The following is a 20,556-nucleotide window of genomic DNA, read 5'->3' as shown; positions in this document are numbered from 1 at the left end:
CAGATCAGTTTATTGAGTGGATTTGCCGATGACGATCATTTTAGACAAAACATCAACAGAGACTACAAACAATTCTTCACGCATAAGAGGTACTGAGAAACGAAAACAAAACGTAAGTAGAATTTAGTTTTATCTACAAAGGCAGATACTAAATATTTGATAACGGAATCGTATTATAAACAAGTAGCCAATATGCGAAATTAAAATGAGAACACACATTTTAATGATGGAGAACTTGTGACTGAACGGAGAAATAATTAGTGGGCTGATAGTGAGCTCCCCGCCCCACTAGTCACGTGGTACGGCCCGCCGCCTGCAGTGGGAGTTCATGGTCTTGTGTGAAACCACGACTATGTAGTCACATACACCTGCAGCGGGTTATTCTCCTAATGTCTGTGTGTGTTTAAACCCCGGTTGGTGTGTATATCCCTGTCGGTCTGTGTTCTCGCTAATGTTGACGTACGTGGTGCACTTTATGTTTGTAAGCTGTGTTCAATGTTGCTCATGTTCATCTTGCCTGTTTCGTGTGAGCGCCACTGTGTTCGTTATTCGTGTTCGTCTAATAAACGTCTGTCTACGTCAAGGGAGTTTGTGGGACCTGCGGCACTCGGGCCCTCACAGCTGTTTAACTTCACTGACCGCACAAATATTTTAAAATGCGGAATAAGTGAATAGAGAATGAACTAGCTAAAAGGAAACGTTGATAAATAAAAGGGGAAGTAGCTGAAAATATTCGGGTAACCGAACTCCTTTAGATGAAATACGTTGACTGAGACAAGGGAAAGTGACTGCTGCGCTTGTTTTAGAAAAGCCTCTGTAAGACCACGAGTGTGGCCATTATGCACTGTCGCACAACAGACAACCTTTGTTTCACATTTATTAACATTTGTAGAAGAAATTGAGCTACGGGTGGCCATTTGTTCTGTTACATAATAACTGTATATGAATATATAAAGTCTACAGGCTTTGATTTCTCATTTCCATATAGAGATATGAAACTGGGGTACAAAGGTAATCCTTTGCACAAATGCATGTAAAATAAGCCTTGTTTTGTAGAAAACTGCCTAATTTTCATTTCAAATTTTAATTACTTCTTAGGAATAAATCTTTAATTCTTAAAAATTAAAGTTTTTTTTTTAATGTCCAAAAATACATGAAAACTGTTACGACTTTTTAAAAGAAAGTAAACAGCTTTATTATCGTTCAGTGCAATAGAGCTTTCTTCTGCCCTTTCTAGATGCCAAGGGACAACTTCATTATTAATATTATTACCAGAAGCCAGAAGAGTCATAGAGACCCTGCTCCCATTGCTTGGTTTAAGCAACATTACTGTGCCAATCTGGGAGAAAGTGTAAGTGTCTACATCTTTTTTACTGCATCCACGGTTTTATTTATTTTGCCTTCACATTTTCCTGACTTGTACAGATGGCAATCCAAAATATGCTGTCCATTAGTGGAGTTTCGACTGCCCAGGTGGGGTCAATGGATGATTCATTTCCGTTACAATTCATCACTGATTATTTCTCATTTCTCACCCAAGAAACAGGAGGACTGTAAGGAGGTTCGTACCATCCGGAGCATAACTGCTGAATGCTTTATGGTCACAGAGTCGACGGAAGATATTTGCTCTTTGGACCACAGTGTACATGTAGAAGGTGCAGATGTACTTTCTTGCATAAATCTAGCTTTACATTAAGAACACACAGTAGGACATGATGTTTGCTCACTTTAAATATGTTCCTGTACTTTATTATGTAATTGCATTTTTATTGATTTTTTGGGGAAAAAAACAATATCTGTAGATGTAAGAGAGGATCTGGATGGAGTAGTGGAATCTATTACAGAGGCAGTCAAAGTGGAGAACACCCCAGCTGGTGAGTAGCATCAAAGCACCACATCAATAATCAGAGTTTACATACATCCACTCCATGGACACCAGTTTAAAAATTATACTTTTATTTCAAATATAAAGGCTCAGAATGCAAGAAGTTGAAGAGAGTACGCATCTTCTTCAGACGAGGATGGCAGGCTCTAAAAAGCACCTTGTCCTGTGCCAAGCGCTCCAACAAAATTAGCCCTACTCTTTAACTTTTCCCAGCTCTTTTTAGCAATTTATTTTGTATTTCTTTTTTCCCTTCATTTTCCCCAACCTGTCTTTTCATTTTCTGAAAAAAACATCTTTTGACTTTTTGATTTATTTCTGATTAATAAATTTTACTTCATGCAAAGATTTTGTTTGTTTGCATTCTGGACCTTTTAATCATATTTTCATTCTAAAACCAGCCAGGTTATGATTCTAATTCAGTCAAATAAATCTTGAATGATTCAACTCACTTTAATAACATTTTTAGATTATCACATATATGTACAGTTTCATGTCACTCACCTTTAGTGAGAGGAAGTACAGTAAAGAGAAAACACAAACTGAGCATCCTTGTCTCTATGGAAACACCACTGACCTCCCAGCACACACTGACAACTCTACAACCAGATCTCCACTGCCACTGTGGACACACACTGACTCCAGAACTCTCACAGCATTACTTCAGTACTCCAGACCCAAATGTCCACCCAGCAGAGAGGAACTGGGAACAAATGAACTTGGCCAGAGCTCTTATGTTTCTTTTCAAGTTCACATCACCAGCTTTACGGAGACATACAAAACCACACACAGTGCCCTCATGTCCTTTGACCTGTGAGGTCTCTGGTTGTTTCTTCCTTTGTGATGTATCCTATAACCCCACACTGACCATGATGCTGCATCTGTGAAACCATATAGGAGACACACATGCTCATTATAAAGCAAAGGGGGTGGAGTCTGATGTAGAGGAGAGAAACAAACAGACATATTATCCCATCGCTCTTATTCTCAAACTCCTCTTTTTAAGTTTATAGTTTTAAAATGCAGTTTATAGAGTTAATCACCTCAAAGCTTGCACATATACAAATTTTTGCATTACTTTTTCATGGCTTGAGATATTTTATGTTTGCATTATCTTATGATGTCCTGTGTACTTAATATGTTATTAATTGTATCAAATTTGATTTATTGGTAAATATACTTTGAACTATTATGCACTGTCACTACAGAATGCTGTCTGCTTTATGTCTCCAGAGACTATAAGCATGCAAACATACATACACACACACACACACACACACACACACACACATTCAAGAATTTCTAGATAGTGAGAGGACCTGCTTTTTGTTTGGTTTTTCAGTTTCCACATCACAATAATTTGTTGTGGACCATTGCTTATGCAGAAATGTTCTTTAAGATTTTTTGTGAGTGTGATGGAAATTATTATTCGATCATGTATTATCATGTGATTCATATATAATCATGTTAATCCTTTCTCTATGTAATCCTATATGAATAGTTTAGTCTGCACATTCTGTCTTTGTATATTGTGTGAACAAAACGACTGCTGAATCAGCTGCTTCATGATCTTGCATGTGTCGTGAGACTAATGCTGATAAAGAGAAACTAGCAAACTGTGTCTGTCCTGGTGGAACAGAGCATCCTGGTATGTGCAAAAGTGTTTAGCGCGATAAGGAGCAGGAAATGGGTAAATAGGATGACCGCGCACCCTCCCTGGGGGAAGTGAAGTTTAGATATAAGGAACAGAGTCAGTCTACCCCTTCAGAGCTTTCACTTTAGAGCATTAGTTCTCACACAGCTGTGTTTTGTATGTCTTATTTTCTTTATTAAATTATTCTTTTAATCACGTCTGACTTGCTGTTTATTCAAAATTCCACCACAGAAATTGACGTAGTCGGCAGGATCAGCGAGAGTCACCACGCAGAGCAGTGGTGACTGAACTTCGAGGATGCTCCTCAGAGAGAATTTCTCGACTGAGCTGGAGAAAGAGGGAAACCCACAAAAATACGGGAAGTACCTAACCAGGGAGTGACGTCCCGCTTGACTCCGGTCTGATCTAACGGACTGAAAGTAAGTGGTGGAGATAGTAAACCAATCGTTAAAAGGACAAAATCCGCCAGAGTTTGCCTGGGGGCGTGCCTGAGAAAGCAGCGTAGTAGAGGAATACTAGCGCTCAGAAAGGAGTCTGGGACTCCGGAGTCTGGAGTCTGGGACTCCAATAGCCTAAAAGAGTTAGGCACACTGTGTAGACGTACAAGTGTAAGAGAAAATAGGCCCGGGCTGACAGGACGCCCCATTAGAAAGGAGTCTGGGACTCCAATAGCATAGAGAAAGAAGGAAACTCTGTTAACCAGCACGAATTACTGGAGCGGAACTAAATTAAAGCAACGTTAGAGACGTGATTAACAGAAGGAAAAAAAAAAAAAAAAGGGGGAGAGTGTCACCCATACCCGTATTATTCATATTAATTGGTCATATTGTAATCACATTTGTGCAATCACCCTTACCTACAAAAAAAAAAAAAAGGGTAAAGGGCAAAGTAAGGAATATGAATTTAGCCAAGACAGGTTTTCTAGTAGCTTGTTCTTCCAAATGAGTAAAGACTATGGGGAACATGTAAATAAACATGTCCCGTTTTGGATTAAATACTATGGGTTTAATGCATCGGGGACCTTGAGTGTTGCATATTACTTAAATTGATTGAAAGAGTAAAGGTTAAACCAAGGGAAGCTGATAAGAAAGTGAGGAAATATTTTGGTAAGAACAGTGAAGATATGCTGGAAAAGGCAAAAATGTGGTTAGAGGAGGCTGCAAAAAGACAGAAGCAGCAGGTAGGGCATAGAAAAGGTAATAATGAAGTGTCTAAGTGTGTTTCCTTAGCTGATCCTGACCTCGATGCCGCCCTGCCGAGAGCCCCCCAGCTGATTCAACAGCCACAAGCGCTAACAAACCCACTTCCATATCCTGAGCCAGGGACTTCATCGCTAACATCAAAGCTGTCTCCATATGACGAACCAAGACGACAACTGGAGGCAATAACCTCACCAGTGGCTCATCGCACTCGAAGTCACACCACTATAAAGCCATCTGCAGAGCCTGAGGCAGGCTGTGCCCCACAGTTCCCGATGGTGGAGGTGTCTGGACCAGATGGAGTAATTATCGTCCACCGCCACTGGACTGCAGATGACATCATGAAAGCGGCCGACGGCCTGAGCAAACCAGGCGATATCGGTGGACAATGCTTCCGACAAGAACTTATGGTATTTGTGCAGTCCTGCAGACCAACTCAGGCTGAATTGAGACGATTGCTTATGATTCGACTCGGACCGCAGTATAACCACATTGACAGAGACTGGGTGGATGGAGATGTTCGTCTCCATCTGCCTGAGTGGAATGCATCGCCCCAAGGCCAGCTTGACTCAAATGGCCCATACAGAGAGATGATAAGAGGACTCATCGAAAGGGTGGAAGCAGCATACCCGACAACTATTAACACCGACGTGATAGCAGCATGCAAACAAAGGGATGACGAGCCCGTGGCTGATTTCCTTGTCCGTTTGACATGCGTCTATACTGATCATTGTGGAATTGATGCACCAGCACAACGTGCAGCGGGCCCCGGAGAAGTGGGGGTGTGGGAAGCTCATCTGAGAAACAGCTTCCTTATGAATGAGAGGACATTAGCGACCTCATCAGAAAAAACTGCATCGGCTATAGTCGAGCCCCTTTGTCAACTATTGAAGAACACGCCAAGCATCATGAAACTATTCTGGGCAAGAAGGATGCTAGACGGGAGTGCCAGGGCGCCGACACCACCCACCAGGCGATGCTGACCATGCTCCAAATAGTAGGAGACAGAGGAAGAGGTCGCGGACGTGGCAAAGGACGTGGACGCGGATGAGGGAGAGGAAGAGGTTGAGGAAAAGAGTCTGGAGGAAGGGAATGCTACAATTGTGGAAAATTCGGACACTTTGCAAGAGACTGTCCTGAAGAAGAAGGGGAAGATAGAGACAGCATGGCTGTGGAAGTCAAAAAAGATTGACGGACAGCCAAGAGGCAGGACAGCGACGGGCCACTGAAGGAAGACGACAAAAGGGAAGTAACAAATTTAAATGACCAATTATTACAGCAGATTAGTAAAGGGTCAAGAGGCGTCCCTGAAGAAACTGTGAATGTAGAAAGGAAAAATGTTACGTTTTTGGTTGACAGTGGTGCCACCCATTCGGTGTTGAGAGAAGGTTTAATAGAATGTAGAATGAGACCAGGGTATGGGATAACAGTAATTGGAGTGGGAGGCCATCCCATTGATGAAAGGATGTCCAAGCCTCTCCAATGTAGTTTAGGAAATAGCCAATTCAAACATAGATTTTTGTGTCCAATTAATTTGTTAGCTAGAGACCTGATGTGTAAACTTGGATGCACAATTAGCAGCAACCCAGAGGGGTTATTTGTCACGTGGGAAACACGCACACAGGGAGTCCAGTTAGAAGTGGGAGTCCCTTTGTATGTTTATGAATTGCTGCGCACTGTTGGGGAAGTACTAACACATTTTATGCCTGAAGTTACTAACACACTACCTGGTGAGCTGACGGTTAAACAAAGTGACTCTATTCACTGTACAATGGAAGTCCATGAGGGACCAGACGTTGATTTTGAGCAGAAATTTGACATAGGGAGCAGCGACAGTTTGATTATCACAGCTATAGCATGGGACTGCGAGTGGGCTGCGGGAGTGGTGCAGCTCTCAGCTAAACAAAAACCTTTATATTCGGTTTCGCATGCAGCGCCTCATGTGTCGCTGGCTAGCACACATGCTGACCCAGACTGGCAGAGAGCAGGATTATGGACTAAACGTGTGTTGAGCGCAACTGACTGGGTAAAAGAACCCCAGTGTGAAATTATGTACAGCCCGAGCATAAAAGCGTGGAAAATGCCAGCCCCATATAGGTTAAATTGCAAAAGGGGGGTCGAGCTTGTGAGTCCAAATATGACGATTATGGTAGCCTCTGTTACACTCTCAGAGGAAGAGGAAGAGGAACTGAAAACAGTTCCTGCAGGGTTATGGGCACAGCGAAAAAATGATGTGGGTTTAATAAAAGGATGCGAGCCTGTCCACATCACCCCAAAATCTGATTATAGACCACACCAACACCAATACCCTTTGAAACCAGAGGCAGCAGAGGGTATTAGGCCAGTGTTCAAATAATTAATGCAAGCAGGAGTAATCGTGCCATGCCCAGATTCACCGATATGTACTCCAATCTTCCCAGTTAAGAAACCAGGGAGAGATGAATGGAGATTTGTGCAGGATTTGCAGGTTGTCAACGCGGCAGTACACCGTAGAGCACGAGAAGTTCCAAATCCGCACACCATTCTCTCTCAGATCCCACCAGACAGCAAGTGGTTCAGTGTAGTTGACTTGGCCAGTGCTTTTTTCAGTGTACCTGTGCACAAGGATAGCCAATTTTGGTTTGCTTTCACTTTTGAAGGAAAGCCATACACATTCACGAGGTTGTGTCAGGGGTATTGTGAATCACCAACTATTTACAATGCCGCCTTACACCGAAGCCTAGAGGCTTTAGCGCTCCCTGAAGGAACAGCTCTGCTGCAATATGTTGATGATCTTTCAATTTGTGGAAAAACACGAGAAGCGTGTAAACAAGCCACGGTGGCACTGCTACATCATTTAGCAGGGGAAGGCCACAAGGCATCCAAATCTAAATTACAGTTTTGCAAGCTGCAAGTGCATTTTTTAGGACATGACATTACCGAACAAACGCGCATGCTGACTAAAGACCGGGTGAATGCTATTTTGACTATACCGAAGCCTACGACGAAAAAACAGCTGCTGTCCTTCTTGGGCATGTGCTCCTATTGTAGAACGTTCATACCATCTTATGCAGAGCATGAGGGGCCACTCAGGAATATAATACCGACCAAGGGGTCGAATTCCTCCCAGTTAGAGTGGACGCCAGAGGCTGAAGCGGCCTTTACAGCATTGAAGCAATTACTACAGGTCATGCCCACCTTAGGCATCCCAGACCTCAGTAAATCATTCGAACAGACAGTGGATGTGAAAGGACAATACATGACAAGCGTTTTAACACAAAAACACAGGGACAAACAGAGGCCAGTAGCCTACTTCTCAGGAAAGCTGGATGCAGTCGCAGCAGGCCTGCCATTGTGCATAAGAGCAGTAGCCACAGCAAAAAAGGCCCTAGTAGCATCCAGAGATATAGTAGGATATGCTAATCTGACCCTACATGTTCCCCATGCAGTATCGTGAATATTGCAGGATCAAAAGGTGGCACATTTATCCACTCAGCGATGGCTCAGGTACCACACTGCTTTATTGGATATGCCAAATGTTACTGTGAAACGATGCACAACCTTGAACCCCTCCACTCCATTGCCTACAGAGGAGGAGGGGGAACCCCATGACTGCCAACAAGTGTTAGAAATTGCAACATCTCCTAGAATAGATTTAATGGAGGAACCGATACTTAATGCGGACCTGGAATTGTTTGTGGATGGTTCAGCCAAACGTGACTCTCAAGGCACTAATCGAGCAGCATATTCTGTCGTGTCACACACAGAAGTGGTGAAAGCAGAACCACTCCCATCTAACTACTCAGCGCAGGCTGCTGAGCTTGCCGCACTCATACAGGCTTGTAAGATAGCACGGGATAAGACTGTGAATGTTTGGACTGATTCCCGATATGCTTGGGGAGTGGCACATGACTTTGGGGCCATTTGGAAACATTGCAACTTTCTCACCAGCTCAGGAGCAAAGCTAAAAAATCACCGCCTGGTAGCAGAACTGTTGGAAGCAATCCAACTGCCAAAGGAAGTAGCAATTATAAAGTGTGCCGCACACACAAAGGCAGATGATGCTGTGTCAAAAGGAAATGCTTATGCAGATAAAGTAGCTCAACTCACAGCGTTACAGCTGCTCAATCCACAAATGGCATAAGCAGATACTGAAACCAGAATAACTACCAAAGATATCCAAAAACAAGCCACTCCACAGGACTATGCAAAATGGAAAAAAGGGGGGTGTAAACAAATAGGCAGGATATGGGTACACCCAGATATGAACAAACCATGTCTCCCCACAGCTTAAATGAAAGGACTAATTGAGATTGCTCATGGAAGGAGTCACATGAGCAAAGGGGGGATAGTGGAGAGTATAATGAGACATTGGTATGCACCAGGAATAAACAGACATACCCAAAATTTTTGTTCCCGATGCCTGGTATGTGCACAAAATACACCGCATGGAGACAATCATACCAAACATGCACCCTCTGGACACCCGCCGCCTAGTGAACCATTTCAACATTGGCAAATAGATTTTGTAGAACTAACACCAGCAGAAGGGAAGAGATACATGCTTGTGTGTGTGTGTGTGCATGTTTAGTAAGTGGGTGGAGGCCTTCCCAACAGGAAAACAAGATAGTGATGCAGTAGCAAAAGCGCTACTGAGAGAAATTATTCCCCGGTGGGGGTTGCCGCAATGAGTGTCCAGTGACAACGGAACACCCTTCGTACACGAAGGGTTAAAAGCTCTGACTAAATACCTAGGAGTGGATATGAGAAAACACTGCAGCTATCACCCTGCTAGCGCAGGGGCAGTAGAACGGGCAAACGGTACCATTAAAGAGGGTCTAGCTAAATTAATACAGGAAACAGGCATGAATTGGGTAAAATGCCTTCCCCTCGTCCTGTGGCAATGTCAAACCAGGCCGCAGGCACGAACAGGCTTATCAGCTTTTGAGATAGTGTTTGGACGGCCTCCCAACACGGGGATAGGTCCGCCCGACTGGGATACTAACCTGATCAATGAATCGCTTTTGCAGTATTGTGTGTCTCTGCACAAATCTCTCTCCCATGTGTCTAAGCAGGTGAAGGCAGTCCTTCCCGAGGTGACGGACAATCCCCTCCACACGCATCAGCCAGGCGATTGGGTGCTGATAAAAGACTTCAGGAGGAAGCGGTGGAGCCAACCCAGGTGGAGAGGACCATTGCAAGTACTGCTGACGACACAAAACCGCATGGCCTTGGACATGCTCCTCACTAAGGAAAGGGGAGTGTGCTCAATGATAGGCGACCATTGTTGCACGTACTTACCACCCAATGATGCACCTGGAGGTAATGTCTCCATGGCCTTGGACCACATGAGTAAGATTGCTGACCAACTTCGTGCTGAAGAAGCCGGAGTGAGACCTTGGGACTGGAAACAGGGATCTCTATTCTCAATGTGGAAAAGTATTGCAATTATGATTCTCCCATCCATTTTACTACTTGCCTTGATTATATGTTGTGGACCCTTGTTATGCCAGTGTATACTTAGTACTATTTGCATGAATATGGATACCAGATACCAACTTATTCAGGTCACTAAAGAGGACCTGGATGAGGATAACACCCTGTACCTGCACACTGTATTCTCTGATAATTAACAAATGATTGTATAAGAATCAAAGGGGGGAAATGTGATGGAAAATGATACGAAACGATGTATTATGTTATTTATATAAAATCACACTGATCCTTTTGTTCTTAAATTAATAATGCTGTTTGCACATTTGTATCCGCCTGTTGCTGATAAAGTTGAACATGTATCAGGAACATCAAGGTCAACTTGACATACAACCCACACTGTTTGGAGTCAGTTTGGGTTGGTTTGTGGGAAAAGCCAAGCCGAGAGCTGATTGGCTTATAGCCACAGCAACAAAGGGAAGAAGAGCTGCTTAAGAAAAGATGATTGGTTAAAGACAGCACAGGAGTAGTATAACTAGCCACGCTTTTGTATACTCGGGGCTCCCTATCTGAGGCGAGCCAAACATTTATTTTATTCTTTTTCTTATTAAATTACTCTCTTAATCACGTCTGACTTGCTGTTTGTTCAAAATTCCACAACAGTCCATCATCTAGCAATGGAGGTAACATGCATTGGTTTAACGAGTGTGGGGTAGGATGCAAGTGTGAGTTATCTTTGATGTGGTTTTTAATGAAAATGAAAGCACACGTGAACATACGGTGTGAACGTTGCATACACAGAGTAATACATGCGATTAATGCAAAATAATTGACATTAGTGGTTGGAAAGGTTCAGGCTTTATATGGGAAATAATGAGGGTGAGACTAGACCCTATGGGCAGCTAAGTGAAAGGGGAGACACAGGACCCCTGTGTGATGGTGGTGAAGGGGTGTTACAGTAGCCCCCACCCCAACGTGCAGCTCCTGACATGCGTACCAGCTGACGAGGGTCCCACATGACCCTTTTGGTTCCCCCAGTTAATGTGCAGTCTGTGAAAAACACCCGATGGAAACAGTTCAAAATTCCCAGGATGAGGGCCTCTGCCATCCTTTTTGAGTATCAAACAGGCCTTGACCTCCATAGTAACCCACAGTAACATGCACACTCTTTAGAAATATAGTCTACTGAATGTTCTACACTTACAGTGGAGAGGAAATGTATTCAAATGAAATTTTGACAAACTTCTAACCCCAACAGACACACCAAATATTTTTACTACCCTGTTTGGTCAGTTCATTTCACTATCAGTTCAAAGGGATCTTTTCTTCTTATTAAGGAAAATAGCAGGTGGAATTAAAGCAGCTAAAGAATTGGCTACCTGAGACTTTTAAAAAGTGTTGAACAGATGTTAAGGAGCATTTTAATTTCAGAGCATTCTTATTACCGTCAAAGCAGTTTGCTAAGCATCTGGATGGTCAACCCTCAGTGAGGAGTCCGGTTTCATCTTTGTGAACCTCAGGTTCCTGGAGAGAAGTCCTGAGCTGCACACAGGACACTGGAACCATTTGTCAGAGGATATTTGAAGAGTACCGACAATGGTGTGCAGCTTAGCATTGAAAAGTCATGGAAATACCTACCTGTTCATTGAACAGTTGTCGCATCCTCCAGTGTTGTTAATTGAGGTGATGTTGGTTAAGTAACGGGTGGCTTGCAACGGCAGTTCACGGCTACCAGAGAGAAGCCACAAGCCGGGAGCTAATTAAGGTTGGTTAGCCTGATCTTCTTCAGGTGGCATCACCCTACATATCAGCTTCACAAAAGCCCCTCTTAAAAAAGTCTTGTTGTGACACACGTGTGTTACGTCTGTCAGGGTGCCTCACCCCTGATCAACCTGACAGTCACAGGTTACATGTTGAAATTCTGATTGGTGGGTTGTGTGAGTTGTGGATGCAGACAAAACCACACCGGGGCACTTGGTGTATTGCATTGCTCCTCCATGTTTTCCTCAGTGTCGGTTAGGAGTTGGTTTATGGGGCAGAGTTGGTGGCTCTTAATGAGGGCACAACCTGATCAGAGTGTGCCAAACAGCTAGCAGGAGGTTGGCTCAAATGGTCTTCCCATCAAAACTTTGAAAGGGGACACTTTTGTGGTTGCACTAGGAATCATATGCATTTCACAAAGAACTGCAGCTAGCAGATTTTTGATCATGTAGTCTGTGATTTCCACTATGCCTGATGACTGATGGTAATTGCGGATGTGAAACTTTGATGCTCAGATATTTACAGAGCTGATGAGTCATGCAAAACATCAAAGCACTGAAACAGGCAATGAGAGTCAACGTTCAGGATGGTAGATAAAAACAGATGTATTTATTGACACCAGTATGGTTTACAACAAAGGAGTTGCCTACACCACCACCAAAATAGAGTGTCACCCTCCAAGGATGCCATTTTTTATTTTCTTATGCCTCAGTGAAATGTCGTCTCTCCAGTCTGAGCTCTCCATTACCTTTTCACACTTATCTGCACCATCTTTGCATTGGCAAAAGCACCATTGTGTGTTAATATCTGCTTTGGTCATTATTTACATTCCAGCATTCAGCCCATATGTGTCATATCGCCCGATTCCTCATCACACTATAACACTCAGCAGGCTGTTCGTCACCCAACCCAGGACTCCACCAATCATGAACTTCACGTCAGATCGTCATCACCGGGAATATTGAACTCCCCTGTGTGCTTGATTATTTAAGCCTGTCTTGAACATTAGGACACTGCGAAGTATTGCGTCTAGAGTCCTATGCATACCGAACGCTCTTGTGGATTGTTTTTCTGTGTACTGAACATTGACTTAATGTTTCCCGTTTCTGATTTTTGCCTGCCCCTTTTGGAGTCTGATGCCTGGATTATTTGATGGTCTTTATGGTTTTTTGACACAGGCTGTTTTCCCTACTTTTGAGTTAGTAATTTTTTTGTGACTGTTTCCATTACCTGTTACTTGTTTATCCGTGAGCGTCTGATTTTGCCTGCTCCGCATAAAACAGAATACTTCCCCTCCATGCAGACCGCAGCATCAGATGCTTTGAAGGAAGCTTTGACCAACCAGGGTCAACTAATCCACCAACAGCACCAGTTGCTTGAGGGTTTCACATGGGCAATGGATACTATAGGCAAGCAACAAGCAGACCAACAAACTCAAATGTTGGAACTAGGACAAAGTCTCAGAGAACTTAAATCCCAGCTACAAATGATGACTACTCCTTCTCAGTTCAGTCCTACGCCTGCACCTACTACCGCCATGAGCAGTATCCAACCAACCCTCCCTGTGAGTAAACCCAAAAATTATGGCTCCCCAGACAAGTGGTTTCGTGTTGCATTATTCATTGTATTTCAATATCCTTCCAACCTGTTCCAATCAAGATAAAATTATCTTCATTACCTCTCATCTAACTGACAAAGCTCTTACCTGGCCGACTACCATCTGGGCTAACGTATAACTGGCATCTTATGATGATTTTATTGAGCAATTCAAGGCTGTGTTCGATCACCCACATGAGGAAAGAGCCTGTGGGGAGATACTTACCAAATTACACCAAGGCAATCATTCTGTGGCTAACTACGGATGAGAATTCCGTAGAGTCGCTGCTGGCAATGGATGGAATGAGGCGGCGTTGATCGTCACTTTCCGTAACGGTCTCAGTGTAGAGGTTTTACATGAACTGGCTTGCTGAGATGAAAAGTTAGATTTAAGTCGGCTTATACCTCTTTCTATACATCTGGATCATTTCATCCAAGAACAAAAACCATGTAGAACTAGTAGTTCTCGCCATACCTATCCCTCTCCCAGTTATAGACCAGAGCTCAGACGAGAGCAGACAGAGGAACCAATGCAATGTGATTCCAAGACGGTCTCTGTTTTTACTGCGGCTACTTAGAACATGTTATCAGGGATTGTAGTCTTCGACCTAATCGAGCATCACTGAGCCATAGACGCATCAGGCAACCCACGTCAGAAAACAAGATAGAGATCTTGCCACCAAGAAAGATGATTGTTAAGTCATTTTTTAAAACTGTTTATGTTGGGCCTCCTGCACCATCTTCTGTGTTTGCAGCCTTAGTTGATTCAGGAGCTGAGGGAAACTTCATACACACACATGTTGTACGGGAATTGGGACATCCCCTCCGGCCACCAGAGGGAGGCCCTGAGTCAGACACGCTACTAATCAGGCTTGATGCCCAACAGCTGGGGAGAGATCTATATAAGCCCAGTAATTCAGTGCTGGGTGTTTGCTAACGTTTTGACCCAAGCTCCTAGCCTGTAACTATGGGTATCGATGTCTGTGAGCCCTTGTGCTACACCGCTCTTCTACTGTGGGTGTCTGTGTTTTTACACGTCCCCTCCCTTCTGCAGTGTTCCCCTCTCGAGTCTGTCTCTCTCCCGAGGCTCCCCTTAGCCACTAAATTACCGCTCTGTTTTCTGATTTTGTTTGGGAAGTTTCAGAGTTTGGTTTTCCCCAGTGCATCAGGGCTGCCATTCTATCCATGACATCCTTTGTTTTCCCTTTTTCCACACTCAGCTCCCAACTTGCAACTGATTTTGGGGTACCCCTGGCTTCAGCGACATATTCCTCATGTAGACTGGCTGAGCTAGTCAGTGCTGTCTTGGGGTTTGACATGTTTTGTTATCTTCCATTGCTTTGAAGTGCAATATAAGGGGAGGATAGTTTATGTCTGCTGTAGTCTAGCGGGAGCTTGTTTGCCTCGCAACAAAGCGGTTTGCTTCCCCACCATTGGGTTTTTACTTTTCTTGTTTTCTGTTCTAAGATCTAATTGTTTTGCACATGGGCCCACCTTCATTAAAGTGTGGTAGCTCACCCAGCCGAGTGTTGGGGTCGTTAGCTATCTGTCCTGGATTTGAGCCCCATTACAGATTATCTCATTTCTTGTCATAGAAGATGCCTCATTTCCAGTCATTTTAGGTCTACCTTGGCTAGAACAACATGACCCAATTATATCACAGTCACGTAAGGAAATCACTCAGTGGTCATCTCAATGCCTAAGAAATGGTTTGATATTACCAGTTGTCCAGTTATATTCCACCACTGTTGAGAGCCCTGCTGATACACAAGCCTTTTCCCTCACTCCGGAATACCAGGATCTCTCTTTGGTCTTTAGTAAGAAAAAAGCAACCCTGTTACCTCCCCATCTTCCCTACGACTGTGCTATTGAGCTCCTGGAGGTAGCCGTGTTTCCCAAGGCTCGTATTTATCCTCTCTCCCAAGAAGAAGAGAGGATCAAGGAGGAATATATAGATGAAGCATTAAGTCAAGGCTTTATTCAGAAATCCACTTCCCCCATGGTATCAGGATTTTTCTTTGTAAAAAAGAAGGACGGAGGTCTTCGTCCCTGTATTGACTACCGAAATCACATTTCCAAGAAATATTCATACCCGTTACCTCTCATTCCTGTCACTCTGAAACTACTACAAGAAGACAAGATCTTCACCAAATTAGACCTCCGTAATGCATTTAATTTGATAAGGATCAAGAAAGGTGATGAATGGAAAACCACCTTTTATTGTACTTTCACAAGGACAAGATAAGTCCAAGTTACACCCAGTAGCTTATTGTTCCCATAAGTTATCACCAGTGGAACATAATTACTGAATAGGAGAACGTGAACTGTTGTCCATTAAACTGGCCTTAGAAGAGTGAAGGTGTTGGTTAGATGGGCGACTCATCCCTTTCTTGTTATCACCGACCACAGGAATCTGGAATACATGCCTACAGCTAAACAACTCGAGATTTGATTTTAAGATCGTGTACCATCCCGGGACCCGGAATACTAAAGCTGATACCTTATCCTGTGTTTTCTTGGAGGAGACAGGAGATGGAAACCATCCTTCCTAGCTGGATACACCTGTCATCTATACAATGGGAAATAGATGATGAAACAGAACAGGCCATGCAAGACACAGTCATTCCAAAGGTGTGTCCGTCAGGGAAACAGTATGTTCCTACCTCGTGCCGTGACCGCCTGTTGACGTGGGCTCATTCCTCGCTGGTTTCAGGGCATGCTGAGAAGACATGTACTCGACAGCTTCTGGCTAACTGGTACTGGTGGGAGACCATGACGGGCGATGTTCATAAATATGTTTCTTCGTGTTCAGTTTGCAGTCAGAGTATAACACCTAAGACCCTACCCACAGGAAAGCTCATGCCACTTCCCATACCAGACAGACCTTGGTCTCACATCGCTTTAGATTTCCTTACAGACCTCCCATGTTCTGAAGGTAACACTACGGTCCTCACTGTAGTTGAAAAAGTATGGAAGGAGACACACCTGTGTATTGAACAGAACCATAGATATAAGGAGGTGGTGGACAGACATGGGAGGGAGACCCTGCTGTACCAACCTGGTGACAGAGTGTGGCTCTCTACGCATGACTTCCGCAAGCCAGGGTCATGTCGCAAGCTGGGTCCCAAATTTATAGGTCTGAATTAAATTACAAAGCACATGAATGAAGTCACATATCAACTCAACTTACCTGCTCACTTTTGTGTTTCAAGGTCATTTCATTTGGTCCTTCGGAAGCCTGTGATTCCAGGGCCCTTGGATGAGGTCTCTCCCGAGGCCACTCCTCCATAGCTCTGACTGTGCCCCGATCTATGAAGTGCACCATATTCTGAACTCTAGGAGGCAGGGTGGTTCGATGCAGTACTTGGTCGACTTGGTCCGTCTCTGCTATCCGTCTGTCACCATCTCTCTGCTAAGGAAGAAAAAAACGTGAGACTGAGAACTTCTCATAGCTCTGATTGTATAATGTGTGCATGTAGTTATTGATGTGTATACATGTATTTGTGTGTGTGTGTGTGTGTATTGGTGTATGTAAATAACTCTTTTCATACAGTAGGATGAGTCCCAGCAGCAGAAGGAGAACAGGATTGAGGATAAAGTAGTACTGCCTGTGAGAGGCATTTTGGGAAATATTGCCACTTGTATTGTATTGCATTCAGTGTGTTATGCAGTGGTAGTTTAGTGGTTAAAGTATTTGACTAGTAATCAGAAGGTTGCCCATTCAAACCTCACTGCTACCAAGTTGCCACTGTTGGGCCTCTGAGCAAGACCCTTAATTCTCAATGGATCTAATTGTATTTGGTCATAATTGTAAGTTGCTTCGGAAAACAAAGTGCTAGATGAATGTTATATATTGTATTTCTTATTTCTGTTTTTTGCCCATCTTGTATTTGTCTGCCTGAATATTTTGTCTCTCTAGATTTCGACCTGGACTGTAGTTCCTCTCTGTGATGCTCCCTGGCTCTGTTTATCCTATAGTACTGGTTCTGTTCCTTGCCTGTGTTTTGACCATGTTGGATTATCCTTTTCTGATTAAAACCACATTTCATTTTATCCTCGAGCATCTGGCTTTCTCTGAAACATCACAGTGTCACTGGAGTGAATGTGACATTGTTCCTCAAAATCCCTCCTGAGTCAGTTAGTGATTTATTGATTAAACCATGAAGTTCAGAGCTGGATCACAGCAGAACCTAAATCCCATTAATCTCCAAAAGTATCATGGTCTTGTGTGTGTGTGTGCGTAGGTGTGCCTGTGTGGGTGGGTGTGTGTTTGTGTGTATTTGCATGAGCTGTCCAGTCTTCCTGACCAAGTGGATAGTGACCAACAGCTGCATCATATACAGAATGAACAAGTGAGGAATAAATAACACAAACAGAAATAAACAAGTGAGCACATTTCACACATTGCACCAGTGCACCCACATTAGCAATACATATATGAGGAGGAAGAGATGCATCCTGGGAACTGTCATATCTGTAAACTGGTAGCTGTTGCCACAGTGACATCAGTGATAGTGTGTGCACGGGAGCATGCATGTATTTGTGAGTGTGGGAGCATGTGTGTGTATTTTGGGGTGGGCGGTGGTGTATCACTTTAGCAGATTTTTATCACTTTGAATGTACGTTTAGGGTGTGTATAATGATGTCTTTCTCCAGGTCCTTCAAATGTGGGTCTGGCCATATTGCAGCAGTCGTGTGTGTGTGCGTGTGTGTGGTGTGTGTGTGCGTGTGTGTGCATGTGTCAATTTCCCCCCAGCTAGACACATTACAAATTCAGTAATGCTAAACTAATTATAATTGTAATATAAGTTCATTTTAACAAGAGTTACAAGTTTGTAGTAAGAATGATCCAAGGATTACTAATAACTGCCTGAGAAATAAACATATCTGAAGAAGATTCCAAGTTCCACTTCACCAGAAGCACTTTGATTGTAAGATATCCATCACATCCCAGTTTAGATATCACTGTGTGGTACAACGGGACAAAAGCAACAAACACATCTGGGTGATGCTGTTGAATGTGCAATTGCATGTTCATGTGTTTTTGCCCACAGACTCTACAACACCAACACACTGTCCTCGTCCATCACTCAGGTCACTGGGAAACTTTCTCACACAGGTGATTTGAAAGAAACAGCTCATAGTGTTAATGATTCAGTAAATGTCGCTAACGAGCTTAAGTTAAATCCAGCCTAGCGTGTTGATAGCTTTTTTTGGCGGCGAATTTGCGAGTGTGAAATTTGATTCCACATTACGTTCATCAGCTTTCACATTTAGACTACCACATACTCTCCATATGACTGCATACACAGAACCGTAATGTGTATGTGGTGATTTGGGATGAATACATGTACCATTACACTCCTAATATTTATATTTTAGTATAACTATATAGTTAATATGTCAACAGCAAAATATATTCACTTTGCAGAACCTTTTCAATGCTGCTCTACTGCCCTAAGCAACCACCTTCTATGACCAGCCTACATATGAACCTTTTCACACCAAACACTGGACCAGAGTTGTCCGTTTGGGATACAAGGTGATTTTCACATTTGGTATTTTTTCTTGAGTCTGAGTGAGTCTGTTTCCATGTCACTGATTTGATTTCATATTGTGTACAAATCTGCAGAACCATCTGCTCTACTTTGGTGTTCAACCCTCCTGATCAAGCTTGTCTGTCCAGTGCACTGAATTTGTACACCAGTAATGTGTACATGTGAACCCAACCACAGCTCAGAATGGTTTCCACTCTAAGGTCCTAAAGAGAAAGTAACAGACAGTGGCGTCCAACTGCTGTCAGTGAACTGCACTCTACACACATTCTGCTGTCAAACTGCACCACGCACACCTTCATGATGTATGTGGTTATCAGTGGGTGTAAACAGAAACCACAACTCTCTGTCCTGCTTTGGCTCTTTATTTATGAAACAGCAATAGACTCTCACAGTGGAAGTGATGCATACAGCCAACGTTGGCATTTGACCTTAAAAGACATGATTAATAACAGAAAAAATATGCTGCTATTTAAAGGCCAAATATCTTCAATAGAGATATACACATAAAATGCAGAAAAAATTATTCCTTAGGAAAAATAGCATAATGTATTAATAAAATTTTTTACAGAATCATAGAGCAAAATGATGGTTGTTGGAGTTAGAATTTAGTTCTAGATTGACAATATTTAAATTGACATTTTGATTTAGTTAGCCTCTTTTCTCAAGTGTACCAAAAACAAACAAAAAACCCCACATGTACTCTGGTTCTATATTTTGTCAGTCTTAGTCTTGTCCCTACAATTTCTACTTTATGCTAGTATCTAATTAGCAATTAGCAAATAATTAGCACTGCTTCCTATTTTCTGGACTGAACCACAGTGCAGATTTCAGTGCCACTTAACGGGACAGGTCGGCAAAGAAGCAAATTTACTTTATTTTCCCTTAACCCAGGTGGACAGGACATGTTTGGAGTCTAAACTGAAGGAGCACATTTTGGTCATTTAATTTAGAACAAAAGCTGCTAATGTTGCTAACAGACCATGCTTTTACTCAATAAATGTACACAATGTCATTTTAGACATTTCTTAGACATTTCAATATTACTTTATTCATGTATTTCATTACTTTGGTAAACCTATTTCAATCACCAAACAGGTCCACATGAGTAAAGGTATTTTTTCATGAGATGAAAAATTTCCATATTCCATAATATTACTTTATACAGTGATCTATGTCAAATTCTACCTCATTAGGAAGATAGCTGAGATTGTTCTGAACACTGTGATATCAAACATGTAAGTACCTTTAAGGTGAATTTAAGAATATATGCAGAAACGGACATTGCTCTGAGCCATCAGATGGTTAAATGATGGTGTTACACCATAATCTGTGACCACCAAATTCTGTCACTGTACAACCTGCAGCACACAGATCACCATTTCTGATGCCTGTGACTGCACTGTACCATCATAATAAATGAGTTAAACACCAATCCAAATGTTTTTTAGGTGTTGTGATTTCAGATGGCTGGGTGCTGCTGCTCTCTGCTGATCC

General features: G+C 42.9%; 1 long non-coding RNA gene across 1 annotated transcript; it reads left to right on the top strand.

Annotated features, from left to right (window-relative positions):
* LOC145660425 (uncharacterized) lies at positions 1-1,875 on the top strand. The gene is made up of 4 exons (XR_014126790.1): positions 1-112; positions 1,238-1,351; positions 1,541-1,655; positions 1,803-1,875. It is a non-coding gene; the product is annotated as an uncharacterized LOC145660425 (long non-coding RNA).
* Positions 1,876-20,556: the final 18,681 nt, after the last annotated feature.

The sequence above is a fragment of the Electrophorus electricus genome, chromosome 2 (genome assembly GCF_041902795.1).
Source record: "Electrophorus electricus isolate QZ-2024a chromosome 2, ASM4190279v1, whole genome shotgun sequence".
NCBI classification, from domain to species: Eukaryota; Metazoa; Chordata; class Actinopteri; order Gymnotiformes; family Gymnotidae; genus Electrophorus; species Electrophorus electricus.
The sequence above is the reverse complement of the archived record's forward strand: the minus strand, read 5'-3'. Positions and strand labels throughout refer to the sequence as shown.